This window comes from Mauremys reevesii, linkage group 6 (genome assembly GCF_016161935.1).
Source record: "Mauremys reevesii isolate NIE-2019 linkage group 6, ASM1616193v1, whole genome shotgun sequence".
Lineage (NCBI taxonomy): Eukaryota > Metazoa > Chordata > Testudines > Geoemydidae > Mauremys > Mauremys reevesii.
The window spans coordinates 10,966,373-10,987,778 of record NC_052628.1 but is presented as its reverse complement, the minus strand read 5'-3'; the positions used below and the strand labels follow the sequence as shown (position 1 = coordinate 10,987,778).

The 21,406-nt window shown below is 46.5% G+C and overlaps 1 protein-coding gene across 5 annotated transcripts in view; it reads right to left on the bottom strand.

Moving 5' to 3' along the window:
- SETBP1 (SET binding protein 1) overlaps positions 1–5,851 on the bottom strand; it is a 326,031-nt gene extending 320,180 nt beyond the window's left edge. For 3 of the 5 annotated variants that reach the window (XM_039543819.1, XM_039543821.1, XM_039543820.1), the window contains exon 1: positions 5,594–5,849. The gene's annotated coding sequence lies outside the window, so the exon portion shown is untranslated. Of the gene's footprint in view, positions 1–5,593 lie in introns of all 5 variants that reach the window. The other 2 variants (XM_039543815.1, XM_039543813.1) reach the window with 2 other exon arrangements.
- Positions 5,852–21,406: the final 15,555 nt, after the last annotated feature.

Genomic DNA, 21,406 nt, shown 5'->3' with positions numbered 1-21,406 from the left:
GTTATATTCCTGCTATAGAATTCTATAGGAAAAGTATACAGAAAAGATTTCATTCTCTAGCAAATTAATAGGATTCCAGGTTAATTTCTACAGAAGTCTGTTAAATTCATTGAGGCCCAGAGGTTCAGGCCTCTCTCCACATTTGATATAGATATAAGATAACAAAATCACAAATAAATTAATAGTAGCAGGTTGGTTTTAACATCCAACTATTACTTTACCACAGCTTGCCGCAATGGCAAATTATTTTTTTGTGGTTTATACCACTATCCTCCCCTGTGCTGGCTGGATGGCCTGGGATACGAAACAAACCCAGCGCCAATCCAAAAGGGGAAATGGTCTCTTTTCCCCACATTCTAGATGATAAACAGAATCCACTTCTCCCAACTCCTTGCCATGCTTCCGCAACTTGTGGAAGACATGCTGGATTGTTCCCAGGCTTTTCTCCAAATTAACTAATGTTGTTGCTTTGTTCTCCACGTCCAATTAAATGAGATTGCGGAATCCAGACAGCATGTTGGGTGGGGAGTTCTGCTTCTTCATAGCATCCTGTAGATTTCTAAGCAGGTCAGAATATACAACAAACTTTTCAAGCAATGTCAAGAGAAAGGTTCAGTCTTAAAAAGAAAAGACGAGCTTTGAGCCTGGCTTATGCGCAGTTGTGTTAACAATGCACAGCTGCAATTTGGCCATGTGTCTGAATAAAACTGGGGAATGGGCCCAACCCATAAAATCTGGATCCACTTTCAGATCAGATAGCGTCTCAAAACTAAGAGACCTGGTTCCAGAGTTCTGACTCGGGACCACCTCTAAATAAGATGGCAACTTTCTAAAAGAGTAATTGTATTTCCTCCATGGTATTTTAGGGGAAGAACAACCTGTTGACATTTTAAGGTGGAAAGAAAAAAGTGACAGGCTAGAACTAGAAAGCCAGCAGCAAGGCATTGTGGGTACTTGCCCCCAAAAAATTCTCTTTATGCATTAATCCACACACACCTGATATTCCACTGATGGGTTTTTCCAGACACCAATTTGAGATTTATTTTAACTCATGTCTCCAGACAGAGAATGCTGATACACTAACAGTCCCTAGGTTCCTTGTGAGCAATGTGTAAAACTACAGGCTAGATTTTCAGGTGGTTTTCACCCAGCCCTTAACTGTGTGGGTGGGGATTTTGCATGAGCACCTATTTGCATTATCCACCCTGTGTGTGTCTAACTGCTGGATTTGCATGCACCATAATTCTGCATGCATACAGTATAGACAAAGAAACGCCACATTGCAAAAATCTGGCCATAAATATTATTTTACCCTGGTGCACATCATTGATTTTAAACTGTAGCACACTTTTGTGCAACTTTTTTGCCTTGCCTTCAAAACAAACTCAGATGCAAAAGTCTTTGAAATTCCTCTCCTTACAAAGATCAGCTAAACTCTGGTGACATGTAGTTATTCTAAGGGGAACTGAGGGAGATTATGAGGGTACACTGATGATAATCACTCATCAATTCATTGGGAGAGATATCAGTTCCACCACAGTAATCCTTTGGACTCCAGAACTGTGTTATGTGGTTCATTAGACAATAGCATCTCTTGCTATTGGTTGGGTCAAGAGTCAAAACTGCAGCATAATTGCAAGTCTCCCAGCACAAGGCAATAGTTTTTCAGTCCTGGAGGGTGTTGTCCAAAGGGGAAAGAAAACAGAAGGGAAAGATTAAGTATGAGCAATTGAGCCCTACTGAGAGGGCAGAAAAGTCACTGGAATTGGGATTAGCCAAAATCTTGTAATGAAAAACAAAAGCCCTGTTGGTAGGCTGGGATATATACCTAAGAGGTGTGAAGGGGCGGGGGAAGGGGAGAGGCTAGAGGGCAGGGGAGGGGAAAAGGAGCTAAGAGGGAGGGAGGAAATAGACTATAAAAGGGGATTAAGTAATAAATGAAGGCAAAAATGATATTCTTACATTGTAAGGAATTTGTGGACAATAGATGCTCAGTATTATTTTTAGTTAATTGGAAATAGCAATTTGATTAATTTGGGATCGGGTTCATTCTAAGTGTTTTAATTGAAATGATACTAAACAACAAACCTTAACCAAGAAACCCTATCAATACCAAATAGAACTAAATGGCTCAACTATTACTAATCAAAGCCTGTATTTCGTTTGTTTGCCAGCACCTACTATACTTTATGGCTTTGCACAAACCTAACACACCATTTCGTTACATTTCAGATAGCTCATCCTCTTCAAATGATAATGTGTTAAGCTAGGCTGGGTTTTTTTAGCAGGAACCAAAGAGCTCACGCAACTTGAAATAACATCAGCAAAACATTATTTATTCCCCAGCCCTAGTTGCAGAGAAAACAGAGGTTTTCTTGGCTCCCTTACTTCTCAATAGATTTCTGGTTTCAATTAAAATTTTGAGTCTGAGAAGTTTAAAAAAAAAAGTCAAAGGAAAGAGGGGCTGGAAGAGAAATCTCCAATCCCTGGGTGTTTTTTTCTCTTTACATAACTATTCCAATCACAGCAGAGATTAAAGTACAACTACACTGTTTGCAGAACTTGTTTCTCACTCTACTGCCACATAGCTACTGACTGGGGGCATTAACAGAACTGAGGGCTAAGGTACCAGAATGTGATTACACAGAAGGAGATCCACTTGGGTATTTGTTTCCATTTAAATAAAAACTTTCCTTTCTCTTCTATAAGGTCACAGACAGTCATTTCCCTAGATTTGTAGCATCATTTGTAGTGCTAGAAGGACAGTTGCACCATTACTGTTGACTGCAGCAAGTTAGTCCTCTGTCTGCAGAGGCTGTTTAATCAATTGTTACCATTTGGGTCCATAATATTAAACACTGGATTGGATTTGCCCGCAATTCTTTACCCCTGAAATCCTCGTGTCAATATGAAAGGAATCAAATGACTTCCCCTGACAGCAGAGGACTAGCAGGATCAACATTTTACTTGCCTAGAATACACTTTTAATGTGACAGATGTACATATAAGGCAATACACCGCCTACCCAGTGGCATATTGCAGCCTGGATACTGCAGAACCACTGCTACCCAAGCTGACCCAGTCTACTGGCTTGTTTACTCCTAGCAGGTAATGAAACACCTTCATTTTCAGTATTCAAAAGAGAAATATTGTTTCTCCTTGTATGTCCCCCTAGTACATTTGTTTGCCACCTACTCCTCCCAGTGCTCAGCTCAGATTACAGTATTACCACTAACGGCAACAACTGTGCCTCGGATGCCCGCAAAACCTTACAGACCAGAGGGAGAGGTGCATAAACTAGAAGCAACACACACGGAATCGATATTTTTTTATGCGAACTTTTCCAGCGCTCATACCTAGCCCTTGCGCCGGTCTGCGTTTCACAGCCTCATCTCCACCCCCCTGCGAGCACTCAGACTTGGGAGCGAGCCGCCCGGTCAGCAGCTATCTTAAGACACATATAAAAACAGGCGCAGGCACAGACGCAATAGATCCTCGAGGCATCAGGGCAGAGAGATAAACGTGTCTGGGCGAGCGTGCCCTGAACTGTCACAGCCGCCACGAGAGAAATTGACCTGGAGTCTTTTCAAGACAGCATCTGAATTTTCTCTTCCTGCAAGCGCATCTCCCGCCCTGCCATATCCCCCCCCACACACACACACCCCATCCACCCTCTTTTTTACACCCCCTCAGCATCAATTAGATGTGAAGTGAAGACAGGGGCTGCTGCCCCTGCTTGAGAGACGCGATTTTCAGCAAAGTGGATCAAACCTTCCCGCCCAGCTGGGGAAGGGAAGTTTTGGGCTGGCTGGGTGGGTTCCGTCACCGGGGCTGATCAAATGCCTGCAGCTCAAAGTCGCAGATACAGGGCGTTGGGGAGTCTGTCTGCGGGAACTGAAACTGACAAGCGGTGTCAGTTCCCTTGGCAGGGTCCTTTTCAGGGCGATCATCGCCACGAGCACCTCGCCCCCCCACAAATCCAGTTTGACTTTCGATGCACATGGCCCGGAGCCCACGTTTGGCCGCAGAGGACTTTGGGGGTGGCGGGGCTGCCGGGGGTGGGGGGCGGGGAAGGCGCAACTGCTTGTGCCGAGAAGCTGCTCCTTCGGGGAAGAGTTTCTTACGGCAGATCGCCCTTTTAGCATTAGACGTCAACCATCAGATTATCAGTGCAGTTTATTTGAAGCGGAAACGAATCGGAAATCCTTCTCTCAACTGCCTTTTTAGACATAAATACACACACACACACACACACGCTTGCGGACGACACAACAGGCTGTCCCGCCGTGGCCTGTTTGTTCCGCGTGTGCCATGCTACGCACACACGTCCACGTACATCTCTCTCTCTCTCTCTCTCTCACACACACACACACACACACACACACACGAGAGATCATCACAACGTGAAGGGGCATCAGCCCAGCTTCAGGCTCAATAAGTCTCATCTCCCACTGCCAGGCAAGGAAACTTGTCCACGATCTCCAGTTCAAACCAGGGCGCTGCTTGGGGAGGGGTGAATTTCACCAAGCCACGATTTGACAATAGCTTCTCTAACCTGCAGACTGATTTTACAAGCCAGCGTCCTTTCCTGCCCCACCATCATCTGGCTGTTTACATGCCCCAGCCCCTAGAAGCTTTAACGCCAGTTATGCCCTGGTTTTATTTCAGGGAGGTGGCGAGGAATAATCGGGGGAGCGGGTTGTATTCTTAACAATGCGGTTTACTTCTGAACCAAACAGGAGGTGTGTGTGGAGGGGGGAATCCTGCGTTAATTACCCACCCCCTGGCTTTCTGCACACACAAACACACACAGACAGCAAAGGTGAAAAATCGGGACAGGGGGTGGGGGGCAATAGGAGCCTATATAAGAATAAGACCCCAAAATCAGGCCTGTCCCTATAAATTCGGGACATCTGGTCACCCTAAATCACACACACACTTGTTTGTTACTGGAAATTGCCGCTTTCGTGGAGTGCGTGTCCTTTTCAATGTCAAAATAAACCCAGATCCATCCAGTGGGCTGGTGTGAAGGGAACACGAACACACAAGGGCTTTAAGTCCTTACGAGAACTGTGTTGGATTTAAATCCACCCACCCACCCCATGCCATCTACAGCTATTACAAAAATCAGAGACATTAAGAAAGGGGGGTGGGGGGAATCCCCAGCAAGGTTACTCTCTAGCTCCACTTAACCGGCAATTTACGAAGGGGGGAGGAATCTGCCAACTCCCCCGCCACACACACTCCTGCCACCTACCCCACGCCACCATCAGAAAGGCTCAGACAGACCAGGAAAGGGAGATGGGCGTGCACGGGAGGGGTAATGAAATACATGAGACAAACTCCTCCAAAATGTAGCCACCCCGGGAGCACGAGCCAGCCGAAAGGGGGGCCCCGGAGGCGGGGGGGGGAGGAAATCACATACACACAGAATAGAAATGCACAAAAATAAAGACTTTCCCGCGCCATTGCAAAGTCGCCGGGGGGGAGGGAAGGCAGGCGACCGACATTAACTTTCGCATGCAGCCCAAAGCAAACAAACCCGCCCGTGCAATCCGGAGCGAGATTTCCACGGCGGCGCGCGTGTACTAACCCATAGCCCCCCAAACCGGAGCGGGGCTTCGTCTCTCGGATCCCCCACGGGGTCTCTTCTCGGGTTAGATCCCGGTTCCAATCCCTCGCCGGAGCCCCCAAAGGTGTTCGCGCTCGTGCTGCGGCAAAGCCATGGCGGTGCTCATCTGTCAGATACGGGGAGCACACGCAGAGGAGCCGGAGGGGGAGGGGGCAGCGATCGGGGCCGGGAAGGGGGGGGGAGAGAGGGAGAATGCACGGAGATAGAGAGAGCGATGATAGAGAGATAAATAGAGAGGGATAGATCAAGCAGGGGGGAAAATGGCGCCTGGCAAGCCGGAGTCAATCACATTCACAGTCCCGGCTCATTTTAGCAGGATCCGAAATAAAAATGAAAAGGAGAAAGGGGGAGGGGGGGAGAAAGACAAGAGGAGGGGGGAGGAGGAGGAGGAGGAAGGGGAGGGGGGAGAATCAATGCACCGGATAAAATCCTGGCTCTGGAATGGATGGAGCTGCTCCCGCGCTCGTCCTCGCTTTTTAAAGGGATGCTGCTCGGTGGGGAGAGACGAAGCGGCTCCTGGTTACGGCCCCCCCACCCTTTCCCCCGTGCGCGCAGAGGGGGATTGCTGGAGAGTGGGGAAAGGTTTTGCTGATCACGGCACTTTAATCAGGGCTGAAGCTCTCTGCCTCTGTGCTTGCTGCTGCAGCTGCTGGCGGCTTGCTCCATGGCTCCCCCTACGCGCTCCGGGTGCCTTCCGCGGCTCTAGTCCCGGAGCAGAGTGAGGGGGAAAGGGAGCGGCGGGGGAGCACGATTATTTTTAATGGGGGGAAAGAGGGGCACTGCTCCTGCTGCCCGGCCGGCTCGCTCCTGGAGAGGCAGGCTGAGGTGCCACGCCGGGGCTAGGAGCTGGGGGCTGCGTTCTGCTCTCTCGAGGGCTGCATTGTGGTTTTTTTTTCCTTAAAGGAGGTAGGGGCGGTGATGAGTTGTTTAAGCCGATCGCTGAGCTGATGGCTTCCTCTCTCCGTGCCGGGGCTGGTTTTTCTCTCTCCCGGAGACTGGCAGCAGCAGTAGTAGGTTTTTCTGGTGGTGGTGGTTTTGTTTTAAAGGAAGGATCAAACACACACACACACGAGCTGTAATGCTCAGCGCTGGGTTAATGTACTCAACACTGCCACTACCTGACACAACAGCAGCAGTGTTGGGGGCAGGGGAGAAAAGCCAGAGAAAAGAAATAGAGAGGGGGAGAAGAGAAAATCAGATTGGTTCTGTCTGCCCCACCACCACACAGACAGAGAGATTTCACATTTCAGCTCCAGAGGTTTATTTTAAATAATGGCATGCATGTACCATGCTCCTGTGAGCTATGATTGCTCATACACTGCTTTCTGATGAGGAGGGGATTGCTACAGTCTTGAGGGTCCAGGCCTTACACGCAGGTGTCAATTGTTACTCGCCTGAGTAATCATATTGAAAACAATTAGGATGAGTGAGGACTAAACAGGTGAGTAAAGGTTTGCAGGGTGGCGCCTTTACTCAGAAATGTGCATGCCCATGGAATTTAATATGCAACACGGAGGAGGGGGGGTTAGTCTAAAATATCTTAGGTTCCTCCACAATAGGGTTTTCTTATTTTATGGAATTGTATGGGATACCCCATCCTGCCACTTGTTGTAAGAGCTAGGCTATAGCCCACCTGCAAAGGACCAGGGTGTATAATGATAGCAATGATGCAAGGAACTTCTCCCCTTTAAACCAGCATGCAGGCGCCAGCCACAAGGACAACCCCTACAGTCACCTGAGTGCCAGGACTACCTGAGGCTAGCTACCTGAAATGGGGTGATCCATCCCCATCAGACACAAGGCTGTGTGCATGCTATACACCTCTTGCAGAGTGTAGCAGCCCGGGGGGTTCCCTAGAAGTCCCTCTCTCTGAGAGCTCCAGCTGGATGGTGAGGTTCCACTTGTCCTGTAAGGCACTGTAGAAGGGTTCAGCCCTCTCCGGGGCGGCGGAGAACCAGACCGCCTCACTGCACCCCACGCTCATCGGGGCCAGACTCTTCCATACCTCCCAGGCAGGACAGGAAGTCAGCATTACCATGGTCCTTGCCTGCCCTAAAGGCATAGGGCTGTAGCACCAGGTACCAACGCTGTATTCTCATATTATTACCCTTCATTCAGGCCAGCCACTGGAGCGCAGCGTGGTCCATGATCAATGTGAACGGGACTCCAAGGACATAGTAATGCAAGGCGTCACAAGCCCACTTTACCACAAGGGCCTCCTTCTCCACCACCGCCTAGTTCTTCTCCTGGGGAAACAACTTCCGGCTGATGTATAAGACAGGGCGTTCTTTCCCATCCATTTCTTGGGACAGGACGGCCCCAAGTCCTACCTCCATCTGGAGGATGAACTCCCGGTCGAAATCAGGACTATATAGGACTGGTTCATGCCAAAGACTTTCTTTGAGTGTCTGGAATGCGTCATCGCACTCTCGAATCCAAACTACCCGCCGGGGGCTGTCCTTGGTCAAAAGCCCAGTCCAGGGGGCTGCGATTGATGCAAATTGGGGAATAAACTGCCGATAGTATCCAACAAGTCCCAGGAACTGGCACACCTGGTGCTTCGTGGTGGGCGGTGGGCAGGTTGCGATGGCCTGAACCTTTCCCACGAGGGGCTTCACTTGTCCTTTCCCGATGGTATACCCCAGATAGGTAGTTTCTTGCCAGCTAATGCGGCATTTCATTGGATTGGCTGTTAACCCTGCTGTCCGCAGGGATCTGAGGACCGCCGCTACCCGTTCTAGGTAGTCCTCCCAATGGCAGCTGTAAACAACCACATCATCAAGGTAGGCGACTGCATAGTCTTGATGGTGCTGAAGGAGGCGGTCCATCAGTCATTGAAACGTTGCTGGGGTCCCATGGAGGCCAAAGGGCATCCGAGTAAACTGATACAGGCCGTGGGGGTGGCAAAGGCGATCTTTTCCTTGGAGGCAGGATCGAGGGGGATCTGCCAGTATCCCTTGCTCAGATCAAGGGTGGTGATGAAGCAGGCCTCTGCTAACTGGCCCAGCAGTTCATCTACCCGGGACATCTGATACGCATTGAACTTTGAGATAGCATTGATGCGTCGGAAGTCGATGCAGAACCGTTGCATGCCATCAGGCTTAGGTACCAGTACTACCGGGCTGTGCCATTCGCTCGGCAATGGTTCGATGACTCCCAGGTCCAGCATGGCCTGTACTACTACTTCAATGACCTGCCACATGTGATGTGGCAAGGGCCTGGTCGCCCCCCCGGATCACCACCCTAGACTCCGTCTGAATAGTATGATAGACGAGGGTTGTGTATCCCGTTGGGCTGTGAAAGTTTGCGGGAACGCCTGTAGAAGGCACTGGGTCTGCTTAAGTTGCTCCTTGGTCAGTATCTCCCCGAGCTGGGGTCCTGCGGGGTCCTCCATACGTGTTACGTGGGGGCCCAGCTCAGGCTCCGGTGGGTAAGGGTTAATTAAGAGTCCCTCTCGCTCCCGCCAGGGTTTGAGGAGGTTGATGTGGTACTGTTGAGTTTTCTTGTGCCAGTCGGGCTGGTTGATCTCATACTTGACGGGCCCGACCTTTCAGACCACCTCATAAGGCCCTTGCCAGCGGGCCAGTGGCTTTGACTCACTTGAGGGTAGGAGGAGTAAAACCCGATCACCGGGCTGGAAGTCGCGGGCCCATGCATCCCAGTTGTAGGTCTAGGCCTGAACTTCTTGGGCAGCCTTCAAATTTTCCCGAGCCAGGGCCCAGGCCTGAGTGAGGTGTTCCTGGAGCTGCACTACATATTTCAAGAGGCCCTGGGTTGGCAACGAGGCTTGCTCCCATGTCTCCCGCATTAGGTCCAGCAGCTCCCGCGGGCGGCAACCGTATAACAGCTCCAAGGGGGAAAACTTTGTAGAGGACTGGGGCACCTCCTGGATCGCCAGGAGCAGCGGTGGGAGTAGCTGGTCCCATCAGCAGAGGTCTTCTGGGGGGAACATGCGTAACATGTCCTTTAGGGTCTGGTTAAACCGTTCGACCAGACCGTCGGTTTGTGGATGGTAGACCAAGGTGTGCAATTGCTTGATCCCCAGGTGCTCACACACCTTTCACAACAGCCAGGAAGTAAAGTTGGTGCCCTGGTCGGTGAGAATCTCCTGGGGCAGGCCTATGTGAGCGAGGACCTTCACGAGCTCACCCGCGATGGTGCGGGCCATGATGCTCCGGAGGGGTACTGCCTCTGGGAAATGGGTAGCAAAATCTACCATGACCAATACATACCGAAACCCGGCAATGCTTTTTGGGTGGGGGACCACCAGGTCCATGGCCACATGCTCAAATGGGGTTTCGACTAAGGTAAGAGGCGCCTTGGGGCTCTGCGTGGGAGCAGCCAACTGGCATTCCGGACAGGACTTACAGTAGTTCCTCACATCCTGGTGTAGGCCAGGCCAGAAGAAGTGCTTCAGTATTCGGGCCAGAGTCTTCTTCTGGCCCAAGTGTCCGGCCGCCGGGACCTCTTGGACTAGTTTCATTACTGCTCGCTGGTGGCATCAGGGCATGAGTAGTTGGGTCTGGGACTCCCCTGTGTGCGGGTCCCGCTCCACCTGATAGAGGCGCTCCTACCACAGTTCAAAGTGTGGCCACTGTGTCGCCCATTGTGGATCAATGATGGTGCCATCGACAGCAGCCAGCTGCTCGTGCATGTGCCTGAGGGTGGAGTCAGCCCTTTGGTCACGGCAAAAATTGGTGTGAAGCAGGGGTGAACCCCTAGCTTCCAGAGGGGAATCCTCAGGTTCTTACCCTGGTTCGTTGTGGTCAGGTTCTCCCCATCTTCTGCCTGGGCCTTGTGGGGAGGCCTCCTTCCAGTACTGGGGTGACCATAGGGCTTTCCCCAGAGTTGGAGCGGAGGACTTCTGGGAACTCTGGCAAGTCCCATCTCAGGATCACCGGGTACGCGAGTCGAGGGGCCAGACCAACCACCACCAGTCAGCTGACCCCATCCATGGTTAGCTGGACTTGGGCTCTGGGGTACATCCCTATGCATGCACTGTAACCAGATCGTCCCCAGGCAGGGGTCGGCCGGGAGGCCTAGGCTTTGGCAAATCAGCGTCTGGCCACAGCCTGAATCAATCAAGGCCAAGGCTGGGTAATCCCCGACAACCACTGGCACCGTGATCTTGGTGGCCTGTGGGCGTCGGGCACGGGCTTCTCCCGTGCAAACGTGGCTGAAGCTGCAATCCATCTCAGTGCAGTCCTGCTGTAAATGACCATATTTCCTGCAGGAAAAACAGGGTCCAAGGTCCAAGCGTCCAGGCCGGGGCAGTGTTCCCACTGGTCCCCGGGGAGGACTCCGATTGGTCCCTCAGGGAACTGGTCGAGGTGCTGGGACCTGTCACACCTGGACCTCGGCTAGTCGGGTCAGGGCTCCGGGAACCATGAGGGAATTCGTGGTTCGATCCTGGTGGCCCCCCTTTTTTCTGAGTTAGGGCGCTCTGACCCTGGTGGGGCAGCTCAGATAGTTGGACCCACCGGTGCTTCAGTGGCGAGGAAATCCTTCATCAGGGTGATGGCAGCGGCTAGCGTCACAGGCTGATGGCAGAGGACCCAGGCCCTTCCTCAAGAACTAGAACAGGTGCAGAGAAGGGCCACTAGGATGATCAGGGGAATGAGGGCCTATCTTACCCAAAGAAACTCAAAGAGCTTGGCTTGTTTCGCCTACCAAAATGAAGGCTGAGAGGGGATCAGATTTCTCTTTATAAATACATGGGGGGAGGACAGGACACGGGACACCAGGGAGGGAGGAGAGCTATTTAAGCTATAGAACAATGTTGGCACAAGAACAAATGGGTATAAATTAGATATGAAGGCTATAACTATGCCTTTACCTTGTTGCCATAGGAACACAAGAATGGCCATACCAAAGGTCCATCTAGCCCAGTATCCTGTCTTCCGACAGTGGCCAATGCCAGATGCCCCTGAGGGAAAGAACAGAACAGGTAATCATCAAGTGATCCATCCCCTGTTGCCCATTCCCAGCTTCTGGCAAACAGAGGCTATGGACACCATCCCTGCCCATTCTGGCTAATAGCCATTGATGGACCTGTCCTCCATGAATTTATCTAGTTCTTTTTTGAACCCTATTATAGAGTCTTGACCTTCACAACATCCCCTGGCAAGGAGTTCCACAGGTTGACTATGTGTTGTGTGAAATACTTCCTTTTGTTTGTTTTAAACCTGCTGCCTATTAATGTCACTTGGTGACCCCTAGTTCTTGTGTTATGAGAAGGAGTAAATAACACTTTCTTATTTACTTTCTCTACACCATGGTTTTATAGCCCTCTATCATATTCCCCCTTTGTCATCTCTTTTCCAAGTTGAAAAGTCCCAGTCTTATTAATCTGTCCTCATATGGCATCCATTCCATTTCCCTAATCATTTTTTGTTGCCCTTTTCTGAACCTTTTCCAATATATCTTTTTTGCGATGGGGCAACCACATCTGCACGCCGTATTCAAGTTGTGGGTGTACTGTGGATTTATATAGAGGCAATGTGATATTTTCTGTCTTATCTATCCCTTTCTTAATGATTCCCAACGTTCTGTTTGCTTTTTTGACTGTCGCTGCACACTGAGTGGATGTTTTCTGAGAACTACAATGACTACAATGACTCCAAGATGTCTTTCATGAGTGGTAACAGCTACAGGATGCCAGTGGATGTTTTGAAGGCCAAAACTATAACGGTGTACAAAAAAAGAACTAGATAAGTTCCTGGAGGATAGGTCCATCAATGGCTATTAGCCAAGATGGTCAGGGATGCAAACCCCATTCTCTGAGTTTCCCTGGCCTCTGATTGCTAGAAGCTGGGAGTGGATAACAGGGGATGGATCATTTGATGATTGGCTGTTCTTTTTTTTCCCTCTGAAGCATCTGATATTCGCCACTGTCAAAAGGTTACTGGGCTAGCTGATCCATTTGTCTGACCCGTGTGGCCGTTCTTGTGTTCTTATGAATAAGTTTAGGCTCGATATTAGAAGAAGGTGTCTAATTATCAGAGAAGTAAAGTTCTGGAAGAGTTTCCCATCTTGTAGATATAGCCTACAGCAGGGTTTCTCAAACAGGGGTCACCGCTTGTGTAGGGAAAGCCCTTGGCGGGCCAGGCCAGTGTGTTTACCTGCCCCATACGCAGGTCTGGCCGATCGCAGCGCTCACGGCCGCGGATCGCTGCTCTGGGCCAAAGGGAGCTGCTGGAAGTGGCGCAGGGCCGAGGGACTGGCAAACCAGAGACTGAAGTTTGGTTACATAAATTACTTGGGAAAACTACTTTGGAACACCAATTTTCAGGTTTGGCTCATGAACGATTTACCAAAGGAAGAAATGGTGCTCGTATACTACACCACTGTGCAATATTACAAAACCGTAACATAGAAAATGATAAATTTGGCAATGAATATTATTTGCACTGAATAATTTGACTCTTTCTTTACCTTTAACCAAGGTCACCACAACCATTTATTTCCCAACAATTATTCTGTATGCTAGCCAATTTATAGTAATTAATAATAAATATTCACCTCTCTAGAGTAGATGAGTGAAAGTTTCAGAATATAATCATGCCAAGTAGTGAACAGTACACCTCAGGATGAATTCCCATGTGACTAACCATTGCTAAAATGTGTGAACCTTTTGGATTTTCATGAATAGATTCGTAGTAGCCCAAACACTCATGAACAACTACTAATATGATCTCTCACACATTTTACAGAGATGCCTACTCAATAATTATCCAAGAAGCACTTTATTACTCCACCATCTCCTGTTTTAAGTCTCATCTGAGAAATGGCATCATTAGCAGCACCCTGGACAACTATGCAGGGACATTGGATGAGTATTGATTCAAAGAGAAGAGTGCCGCCTACTGAATTGTCACCATCATCTCCTGGAACATCTGTGTTTGCCATCCAGGAACTGAGCAGGCCCAGTGCTGGTTAATTTACAACTGTTGACAAGGTGGTATAGCTACAGAATACAGGGGTGAGAATTACTCCTAGTCCCTATAGTTTGATATTAGAGAGGCACTCAAGCAGGCAGATAGATGTTGAATACAGGACTGGATAGATTAAGGATGCTCTGGGTTGTGAATATTTCCCTAATAATGCAGCCCAGAGGATAGCAGGAATCAGCCCCCTTCATCTACTGCTCTACTGATTCTGCATTGCCATTTTGTACACCTGCTCACGGTCCCCACTCCAGAGCAGGTGGCTAGGGATGGGTAGGGAATTGGCAAAGTCTTGGTTCCAGATCTTTAAAACACTAGCCAGCACAGCTGAGCTGGCATGATAGCAGAGCAATTTGCTGCTGGTAGAGACCAGGAACAAATTAATACAACCCAGAGCAAGGGGGAAAGAGAAAGACAATTGCGTCTCTAAGGCACAGTGACTTCCAGGTGTGTCTAGGTACAATATAGCGAGAATAGGTAGTAGAGACATCTTTCATTTGGCAATAGAATGCCCAATGTCAGGCTAACACAGTCTAGACTGATCAGTGTCTGGATGCAGTACACTCTAAGATTAACAAATGCTGCATAACCTCAGCTGTCTGTTAACCATAGGCTGGTTATGCATCCCTCGTCAAATTCAGCCCTGGCATATGAAGGCGCAACAGCTATTGAAGTCAGTATCAGTTGCACCAAACTTCCGCCAGAGCTAAACAGGCTCCTGCCCTGGGAATGAGAATGCTGTTTGGCCAGCATAGCGGACTGTGATTTGTTCACTAAACTCTGGGGTTGGAGATCTGGAGTGCGGCTTTTTGACCAGCGACTCTCTTGTCTGAGGCTGGGCAGACAAAGCTTCTTTATCGGCACTCTGGCTTTCAGAACTCAAAAGATAGTCTGTTCAGTGCCTTCCAGTTGGCTTCCCCCGAAACCCTAATTAAACCCAAATGTATCCCCACAAGATCTTTGGATAAAAAGGGTGCGCAGTCAGCATCTTTAGTATTTCACATTAGCTAGCCATGTCTAATACTGCTTTTGAATGTGCCTAGATCTCTCTGAGTTAGTATAACGTACCTCTCTCCTCCTTTCTCACCCCATCTTTCCCCCGTCTCCTCCACACCTGTAATTTTTCTCCTGTAGTGCACTGTGGCTTAATGTATATGATCCGCTGCCCCCAACTGGATAGGTTGCAGACCACATGTCTCCATCCACATAATCCTCTAGTAACTGGCCTATAAAGAGGATTAAAGCCTTAAAGAGTTGCTGTCATGAAGTTAGGCTCAACATTTCAGTTTTGAAAAAAAGACAAAGAGGGTTATTCAAAACCTACCAACAAAAGAGTTGTTTTCATGTAATTTAAACACTAACAACCCCCTCTCCCCCAAAGGATTTTTGTTTAAAATTTAAGACATTACTCCATACAGAGTTTATAGATCAAGCGCTACAACACTGTGCTAATAAATGAGCACCAGGAAGTGAAACTGACCGTCTAGTTTCATTGTCTAAGCTGAGTGAAAAAAAAAACGTAAATCAAACAGCATCAATGGGAAAAAGTATTTGTCCAGGGACAGGAGTTTCGGAATGAATCTATCTAAAGAACTTACATGGTCCCCAGCACCAAAGTATCTGATGGCCTCACACATTTTTCATGTATTTGTTCTTGCAATACCCCCGAGAGACAGGGAAGTGCTGTTATCCCCATTTTTCAGATGGGGAAAGTGAGGCACAAAGGAGTGGGGCCTAAGTGAATTGCACAATGCCACATAGGGAGTCTGTGGTAGAGAAAGGAGTTGAACCTATGTTTCCCAAGGTCTAGACCAGTTGTCGGCAACCTTTCAGAAGTGCTGTGCCGAGTCTTCATTTATTCACTCTAATTTAAGGTTTCACGTGCCAGTAATACATTTTAACGTTTTTAGAAGGGCTCTTTCTATAAGTCTATAATATATAACTAAACTATTGTTGTATGTAAAGTAAATAAGGTTTTTAAAATGTTTAAGAAGCTTCCTTTAAAATTAAATTAAAATGCAGAAACCCCCAGACCAGTGGCCAGGACCTGGGCAGTGCCACTGAAAATCACCTTGCGTGCCGCCTTCAGCACGTGTGCCATAAGTTGCCTACCCCTGGTCTAGACTACTGCACTAACCACTGGATGATTTATCCTCTTGATAATGTACATACCTGGAATACAATACACACCACAAATATTTTAAACTGCAGAAACTTGAAGTAAGAAAGATACATTTTTAACTTTCTTTTTCTTTAGTGTTAAGAAGATCTGCATCTCAGCTGCATTATATAATATAAACACAGCAGAAAACTTTTACTGAGAGATAAGCTAAAAATACAGGGATTTTTTTTTCTATCAAATCTCCTGTTCCCAAATTAGACTTGCCTTACATCAAACCCTAGAAAGCTGGCATAGAACAAATTGTCCTATGTAAATTACAAGTTTTCTTCCTGAATGACAGCAGTCCACAAAGATGGGCTAATTCCAAACGAAGACAAGCAAAGATTGTGTCATAACCAGTAACCAGATGTTGATAAGTTTAAATTGCCTGTTGAGCTGTGATTGGATATTTTATAGATCTACCTATATGTCTCCATAATAGTATACAAAGAAATAATACCTAAATATGGTGTGTAACTGTGATTTAAGTTGGGTGAAATTTTAAAACAGAACTATATTTTGTAAAAAAATGCAGATTTGGTGTGTCAGTTTCACCAAATTGTTTTGGTTTAAAAAATAAATGAATAATTAAGTCTGAAAAATATGTAACCATTTTGTTTTGACATTTTCAAAATGAAATGTTTTGATTTTTTAGTTTGAAATGATTTGTGCTTGAAAATTTCCTTTAATTTTATTTAAAATTATCAAAAATATTTTAATAAAGTCAGAATCAAATAGAAACATTTTGTTGCTGTCCGAACAAAACATTCTGTTTGTGCCAAAATGAAGTTGTTTTAAAAAAACTTTTTGATTTGCTGGAAAAAAAATCACTTTTCAACCTGAAATTGGGATTTTTTAATTTTTATTTTTAAATTTTTACTTTTTGGAATGGCCAGCAAACTAAAAAATCTGCTATTCAGCCAGTTCTACTGGTGACACCTTCATTTTCTGTCCACTGCACCTTTATATTGAGAGGACTTGTGCCTGTGTGAAGAGACAGCAAGTGGAGTCATTTTGTTCTCCTGGCTGCTGTAGCTTGTAGTGAGGAGACCCACACACAGTGCTCTCTCATAAAGATATTATTTTGTGCTGTTTGGTTACTGTTTTTCTTAAACCGAAATAAATAATTGAGACAGAAAGCACAATAATTGTTGGTCTCTGTGGATGAGAAAGAGAGAGAATGAATGTGAATTGGAGTGAACGGCCGTAAAATTTGCATTGCCACAGGTTTGAGATGATCACATCACTCCTGACTGACAGAACCAGGGCTGAGTTTATGGAGGTCTCCTCTAACAACTGACAATAAACCTTTATAGCTCCCTGCAGCTTCATTTTTTTTTCTTGCACTACATATGTTCATTTTTTGTCCTGAAATTTGTTTTCAGTCCCCATCTGTTATTTCCCATTTGTAGTAATTTAGTTACCATGGAAATGATGACATCATTCATAGGGGTGGAGCTTAGTGCAATGTAAAGTCAGTTTCCTATGTAGAGTGGTTTGCAATGTATAAAGCTGGTTGGAGAAATGTAGCACATTATGTGATAACTTTTCATGTATGTAATAAAATACTTTTGTGTGCGCACCTATCTGTGAGTTGGGCTGTGTGTGTTACATGCATGTTGTATGTATGCATTTGTTACAGATTTGTATGAATTGCACCCCTGATTTATGGCACAGAGAGTCTTTTTCTTGAATCTGTCATGTCTGTCATCCGGCAAGTTGGCCTTTGTCTGGACAAGTCCTATGCGAGGAACTTTGGAATCACCTGATTGTCAAATGGGTCAGTGAGGGTGGAGAGCTTGTTCCCAGGAGGTGTTAATCTTACAGCATTATTGCTATCAAGAATAACGAGAGGTGTGAATGTTAGGGCAGAGCCGGTCATGTGGCTTTGTTGTCAGGGTATATGTCTAATGTCACTTTCCCTGTGCTCTAGGAAGTGGCTTTTGCCTTAGAACTCTGCCACAGAACAAATTACTCACAATCAAAGATGGTCTGGAATAACAACAACATAGAAACAAATGTACATGTGCACAATATTTTTCATCCCAACAAACCATTCAAATTAGGGGCCATCCTTACTCACAGCGAGTAGTAACTTAACCTAGGATAACTTTATGGAGCTTTAATGGCAATACTCCTAGAGCAAGCTACTACCCAGTGTTAACAAAGGTGGTGAAAGCTGGCAGTATATACTGTACCGTAAACCTCTACCCCGATATAACGCTGTCCTTGGGAGCCAAAAAAATCTTACCGCATTATCGGTGAAACCGCATTATATTGAACTTGCTTTGATCCACCGGAGTGCGCGGCCTCCCCTCCTCGCCCCCCGGAGCGCTGCTTTACCACGTTATATCCAAATTCATGTTATATCAGGTTGCGTTATCTCGGGGCAGAGGTGTATATAATACACCACCACTGACATGGAGCCATACCTAGAGGGCTATTGGATATTGGCAAAGGACACTAGGACAAACCTTGTTCTTGCAGTAAATGCGGTGGGGTCTTTCAGATATACGCTCAAAACAGATATGAACTTGAAAGCAAAGTCTTGTATAATAATGAAATCACCCAAATGCTTATATGCCTGAAGACAGTTTGCATATTCAGTGGGTGCCTGCCTGTTAAACAAAGAATGTTGCCACTCCTGAAATTCTTCACCATGTTCTGTTTATTTAATCAGGTGTGTGTGTGTCTCCTTTGCTGCTGCAGGGCAGCGTATAAGTCATGAGAATGGTTTTAATGCAGTGTTGTAGCCATGTCTATGTTGGACCCAGGATATTAGCGAGGCAAGGTGGGTGAGGTAATATCTTGTACTGGACCAACTTCTGTTAGTGAGAGAGGCAAGCTTTTGAGCTATACAGAGATCTTCTTCAGGTCTGGGAAAAGTACTCTGTGTCACAGCTAAATACAAAGTGGAACAGATGCAACAGGGCCTGATGAAATGCATCCTAGAATACTCAAGGAGCTAATAGAGGAGGTATCTGAGCCTCTAGCTATTATCTTTGGAAAATCATGGGAGACGGGAGAGATTCCAGAAGACTGGAAAAGGGCAAATATAGTGCCCATGTAAAAAAAGGGAAATAAAAACAACCCAGGAAACTACAAATCTCTAGTTTAACTACTACTAGTTTAACTTCTGTGCCAGGGAAGATAATGGAGCAAGTAATTAAGGAAATCATCTGCAAACACTTGGAAGGTGGTAAGGTGATAGGGAATAGCCGGCATGGATTTGTAAAGAACAAATCGTGTCAAACCAATCTGATGGCTTTCTTTGATAGGATAATGAGTCTTGTGGATAAGGGAGAAGCAGTGGATGTGGTATACCTAGACTTTAGTAAGGCATTTGATATGGTCTCGCATGATATTCTTACCAATAAACTAGGCAAATACAATTTAGATGGGGCTACTATAAGATGGGTGCATAACTGGCTGGATAACCATACTCAGAGAGTAGTTATTAATGGTTCCCAATCCTGCTGGAAAGGTATAACAAGTGTGGTTCCACAGGGGTCTGTTTTGGGACCGGCTCTGTTCAATATCTTCATCAACGACTAAGATATTGGCATAGAAAGTACGCTTATTAAGTTTGCAGATGATACCAAACTGGGAGGGATTGCAACTGCTTTGGAGGATAGAGTCATAATTCAAAATGATCTGGACAAATTGGAGAAATGGTCTGAGGTAAACAGGATGAAGTTTAACAAAGACAAATGCAAAGTGCTCCACTTAGGAAGGAAAATTCAGTTTCACACATACAAAATGGGAAGAGACTGTCTAGGAAGGAGTACGGCAGAAAGGGATCTAGGGGTTATAGTGGACCACAAGCTAAATATGTGTTAACAGTGTGATGCTGTTGCAAAAAAAGCAAACATGATTCTGGGATGCATTGACAGGTGTGTTGTGAGCAAGACACGAGAAGTCATTCTTCCGCTCTATTCTGCGCTGGTTAGACCTCAACTGGAGTATTGTGTCCAGTTCTGGGCACCACATTTCAAGAAATATGTGGAGAAATTGGAGAGGGTCCAGAGAAGAGCAACAAGAATGATTAAAGGTCTAGAGAACATGACCTATGAAGGAAGGCTGAAAGAACTGGGTTTGTTTAGTTTGGAAAAGAGAAGACTGAGAGGGGACATGATAGCAGTTTTCAGGTATCTAAAAGGGTGTCATCAGGAGGAGGGAGAAAACTTGTTCACCTTAGCCTCTAAGAACAAGAAGCAATGGGCTTAAACTGCAGCAAGGGAGGTTTAGGTTGGACATTAGGAAAAAGTTCCTAACTGTCAGGGTGGTTAAACACTGGAATAAATTGCCTAGGGAGGTTGTGGAATCTCCATCTCTGGAGATATTTAAGAGCAGGTTAGATAAATGTCTATCAGGGATGGTCTAGACAGTATTTGGTCCTGCCATGAGGGCAGGGGACTGGACTCAATGACCTCTCGAGGTCCCTTCCAGTCCTAGAATCTATGAATCTATGATTATTTAGCATAGGTTGTTACCACATAGTCTACCAGACCATTCAGGGTGAAGTGGCCCAAACAGATTCCTGAATTCCTGATGCCCATTTCCCTCATACTTTGGAATAAGAGGTATTTCACAGCTGTGAGACAGGGCCTGATTCTATTAATCTGTCTTTGGGTTTTATACTGCTACCCATCACCAGAATATCTGGGAGCCTTCCACATAAAATTGATAGCAATAACGAAGTCCTCAGTGAACTTCTGGCTCCTCTCCCATTTTGGGATATAAACTGTGCTTGTTTTGCTTGCTTGGGTTTTTAGGTTGGTCGGTTGATTTGTTTGTTTGAGGGAGGTTTTAGTTTCACAGGGGATGTCAATGTTGTGAGTGTCAGTCTGATGATGGAAAGGCTTGAAGGTTTTGCATCATTTCCTAAAGATGGGCAGACTCTGAGTTGCCTGGTACCCTTTGGAAGTTCATTCAATATCCCCTTGCCTGACTTTCCTTTGTCTCCTCTCATGCACTTTATTAACTGCATTGTCCCAGAGGAGAGCCTTGTGACGTTAATGACATGAACTGTGACCGTATATATCATTGTTGCAACCAAGGTCCTATAGTTGCACCAAATCTTGTGCAAAGGAGGTCAAGAAAGGTGTCTATAGAGAGGTTGTAATTTGCTGGTTATGATTATGCTGTCTGTATCATTTTTGTATTTGAAGTTATTAATATTGGCTATGTACTTGTATCTCAATGTGTTTGATTCTAAGTAGTCTCAGGGTACGTCCAGACTACCTGCCGTATCGGCGGGTAGCGATCAATTTTTCGGGGATTGATATATCGCATCTCATCTAGACGTGATATATTGATCCCGAACGCACTCCCGTCGACTCCGGAACTCCACTGGAGCAAGCGGCGGTAGCGGAGTTGACATGGGGAGCCACGGAGGTTGATCCCGCGCCGTGAGGACCCGAGGTAAATCAATCTAAGATACTTCAACTTCAGCTACACTATTCACATAGCTAAAGTTGCGTATCTTAGATCGATACCCCCCCCTAGTGTAGACCTGCCCTTAGTGAAGCATTTGGTCAGCTTCTTGAGAATGGACACTTACTGAGAATAGTCCTATCAAGAAACACTTAACTGACAATGGATTTTGGGAGATGCCAGTCCACATCTGAGCTTTCCTAAGAATGTTCAAACTAACATGTAAACAAT